Here is a 4,572-nt window from a genome sequence, read left to right on the forward strand (position 1 = left end):
GATTTAATAAAAAAATATATACTTTTTAAAAATTGATTTCAAAGGGAGAGGGAGAGAGAGAAACATCAATGATGAGAGCCATTGATCAATTGCCTCCTGCACACCCCCTACTGGGAATGGAACCCAAAATCTGGGCATGTGCCCTTGACCGGAATGTGCCCAGGACCCTTCAGTCTGCAGGCCGATGCTCTATCCACTGAGTCAAACCGGCTAGGGCTACCCTGTTACAGTTTGATCGTAAAGAGCTCTCCTGGCCCATTCTCCCACTCTTTGTTCTAAAATTGGCTGGAAACATCCCTCAGCACGTGAGTACAGGGATTTTGTGGTCTAACTTGTCATGCTTCTTCTTTGTGTCTGAGCTGTAGGTTTTAAATAATTTTCCAATCTCATTACACTGGACAGAGAGAGAAGGAAGCACTGAGTCTGTGATAAATACTGAACAAGTCACAACAGTGCTTCTCCACAGCATATTTACGCTGAGCCAGCTGCCCCTGATTAGGGAAAAGGCCCGGAGGACTGTAGGACACATGGTCAGCTGGCTTTGTTGGAAGTTGATTTTCATGGACCTCCTGGATTCTCATATTTGGTGATGGGATAAGAAGGAAAGACTTCCAATTTTTCACTATACTTTATTCATTAATCCTTTATACACATTTTTCCCTCTGCCTCCTGGAGTCTTGTAAATGGTGGGTAATAAGGAAGAAAATGAAAGAAATTTCTTTCACAAAGAGTCAGTGGTTTTAAAATGACAATATATGTTTCATCTGTATAGCATTTCAGTTATTTTCCTACATGCTCAGGACCCTAACAGTGGAGATAAATAAGATGTAAAGTGACCACAGGAAAAAGGTGTAATTTCCATGTGTTAATGATGGTATTAAATTTATGAGAAAGTAAGCATGGACACAGAATACATTTTTGATGATCAAATCATAAATGAGATGTTTGCAGATGAGTCATACATAACCTTCCTATAAATGGAGTCTAGGTGTCCAATTCTGTCGGTCTCACTCATCCTTCTGTACACATATTGGGGTGTTTTAGGTCCCAGTGGCCTTTGAGGATGTGGCTGTGAACTTCAGTTTGGAGGAGTGGGCCCTATTGGAGCCTTCACAAAAGAAACTCTACAGAGATGTGATGAGGGAAACCTTTAGGAACCTGGCCTCCATAGGTAAGGATGAGGACATTTCTTCAATTGTCAAGTAGAGAACAAGTGTTTCTTGTTCATCAGCATAATTCCATGATGTGTAATGTATAAGGGAGCATGGTAAGTAAACTGGGCATGGTCTCTGCTCATCATAGATCTAGAAGCTGATAATTTTTTTTATAATTATAATGATTTGGAATAATTTTTCTGGTTCTGAATTTTAGGGGGTAAATGGAAAGATCGTACTTTGAAGATCAGTACAAAAACCAGGGAAGAAAACTAAGGTGAGTTGCACAATAGAAAACAGTGTCTCATGTGAGAATTCTCATTTGTTATGAAATCTTAAAAAGAAGCAAACGAAACTAAATAAATCTTGCTTAAAATGTCTTTCTTAGAAAGGTTTTACTAAAACTACTTTCTTAAATATAGCATACATGTTCAGTTTGAAAATTTTATCACTTGGAAGCTGTATTAGTAAACTATATATGAATATCACAGTTTGATAATAGCATGGGTGAAGTTTTCTTGGAGAGCATTCAATACATTCAATTTCAGACAATTTAGACAAGAAAGGATACCTGAACTTTTCCTATACGTCATAATAAATATAATGAATATGAAATCAATAATGTGCTTCTTGATTTTTATAGAAGTTATATGGCAGAGAAACTCGGTGAAAGTAAAGAGAATAGTGAATGTGAAGAAAACGTCAACTTTATTTCAAATTTTAATCAAAAGAAGAAGAAGAAGACTAGGAGCAAAACCATATGAGCACAGTCCATGTGGAAAAGCCTTTATGTGTCATTCATCCATTTATAGACTTACTAGATGTCACACTGGACAATATGAGTACCTGAAATACAGAGAGAAGCCATATAAATGTAAGGTATGTGGGAGAGCCTTTGGTTATCTACAGTGCTTTGAACAACATAAAAGAAACCACAATGGAGAGAAAACCTGTAAATGTAAGGCATGTGGGAGAGTCTTCGTGTGCTTCAAAGCCCTTCGAAAACACATGATAACACACACTACAGACTCTCCTTACAAATGTAAGGAATGTGGAAGAGTCTTCAGTTGTTCCAATTCATTTCTATTACGTGAAAGAATGCGCACAGGAGAGAAACCCCTTGAGTGTGAACAAAGTGGGAAAGCTTTCAGTATTTCTAGCTCTCTTCAAATGCATGAAATAACTCACAGTGGACAGAAACCCTATGAATGTAAAGAATGTAGAAAAGCCTTCAGATATTATCAAAGTTTTCAAACACATAAAAGAAATCACACTGGAGAGAAACCCCATGAATGTAAAAAATGTAGTAAAGCATTTAGTTGTCTCAGTTATCTTCGAAAGCATGAAAGAATTCACGTTGTAGAAAAACCCTATGAGTGTAAAATATGTAATAAAGCATTCAGGTATCCTAGTTATCTTTCACATACACGAAAGAACTCACACTGCAGAGAAACCCTATGAATGTAAAATATGTAGTAAAGCATTTAGTTGTCTCAGTTATCTCCGAAAACACAAAAGAACTCATAGTGGAGAGAAACCATATAGACGTAAGGAATGTGGAAAAACCTTTAGGTGCTATAAAAGTCTTCAAACACATGAAAGAAGTCACACTGGAGAGAAACCCTATACATGTAAAATATGTAGTAAAGCATTCAGGTGTCTCAGTGATCTTCGAAGACATGAAAGAACTCACAATGCAGAGAAACCCTATGGATGTAAAATATGTAGTAAAGCATTCATGTATCCTAGTTATCTTCAGAGACATGAACGAACTCACACTACAGAGAAGCCCTATGAATGTAAAATATGTAGTAAAGCATTTAGATGTCTCAGTTATCTTCAGATACATGAAAGAAATCACACAGGAAAGAAACCCTATGGATGTAAAGTATGTAGTAAAGCATTCATGTATTCCAGTTATCTTCAAAGACATGAAAGAACTCACACTGGAGAGAAACCCTAGGAATGTAAGGAATATGGAAAAGCCTTCAGTTATCACACAAGCTTCCGAAGACACCTGACAATGCACACAGGAGAGAAACCATATAAAAGTGTAGAATGTGAGAAAAGCCTCAGTTATCCCCGTTCCTTTCAAACACATGAAGGGACTCTCTGGATAAAAGCTCTTGACTGTAAACAGCATGGAAAAGACATGAATTGGCTCTCATCCTTCCATGTGAAAATTCCCATGGAGAGAAATAAACATGTAAGTAACATGAGAAAGCTTGATAGAAATTAATCCACGTATAAGGTGCCAGAAAACTTTCAACATGAAGAAGTTTTTCTTGAGGTTGTAAATACATTGTATTTATTAAACCTCTTTTTGAAGTGCCTTATTGGACCTTGGATTTCTACTAATTGCTTTCAGCAATGAATACTCAGGTGAGGTAATTCTAAGAGTTGTCATTCAACAATAGTACATAAGATTAATAGTGCTTTCCCCTTAAGCCCTAGCCAGTTTGGCTCAGTGGATAGAGCATCAGCCTGTGGACTGAAGGGTCCCGGGTTTGATTCCGGTCATGGGCACATGCCCAGGTTGTGGGCTCGGTCCCCAGTAATTCTCTTTCATCATTGATGTTTCTATCTCTCCCTCTTCCTTCCTCTCTGAAATCAATAAAAATATATATTAAAAAAGTAGTACTTTTCCCTTAAAATGTTTAATATTTTTCTTCATGTTGAAGTCTTTTAGATCCATAGATATTAGAAGTATATTTCTTACATGCAGTTAGGTTAATTTTTTGTTTACAATGTTTCATTGTTCCGTATTAAGGAGCCATTTTAAAAAGAACAGTTTGCTAATTTGATTTTCTTAGTGGTCTTGTGGCAATCCTTTATATTCCTAGATTATTATTATATAAATTCTATTTTCCCTCAGACAAAGCTCCTTTTTGGAGGTGATGGGTATAAGAGCCTTTCCCATTTTTATACTACTAAATATTTAGAATAAATTTTATGTATCACAATTTTATTAAATAAAGTGGTTTTATGTGAATACTATTTTTATATTTGTGCCTTTGATTTTTTAAAATTTAAATTTTTTATTGTTTAAAGTATTACATGAGTCTCCTTTTCCCCCCATTGACCTCTCCCCAGTCCCTTCCACCCCCCTAGCAATGCCCTCACCCCCCAATTGTCTGTGTCCATTGGTTATGCTCATATGCATGCATACAAGTCCTCTGGTTGATCTCTTAACCCATACCCATCCCCACCCTGCCTTCCCTCATAGGGAAAATAAACAAATGAGACTACATCAAAATAAAAAGCTTCTGCACAGCAAAACAAATAGTCTCATTTGTTTATTTTCTCCTTAGTTTCCACTGTCCTAGGAGCTGTATTGGTAAAGATATTGCCATGCTGTTGCAAATGGTAAGAATTCCTTTTTTTTTTTTTCCAGCAGTGTAGTATTCCATGTGGTCCA

General features: G+C 36.6%; 1 pseudogene; it reads left to right on the top strand.

The window, feature by feature from the left end:
* The window catches only part of LOC102771745, a 6,313-nt pseudogene extending 2,667 nt beyond the window's left edge, over positions 1–3,646 (top strand).
* The last annotated feature ends 926 nt before the right edge of the window (positions 3,647–4,572 follow it).

The sequence above is a fragment of the Myotis davidii genome, unplaced genomic scaffold (assembly GCF_000327345.1).
Source record: "Myotis davidii unplaced genomic scaffold, ASM32734v1 scaffold751, whole genome shotgun sequence".
Classification (NCBI taxonomy): Eukaryota; Metazoa; Chordata; class Mammalia; order Chiroptera; family Vespertilionidae; genus Myotis; species Myotis davidii.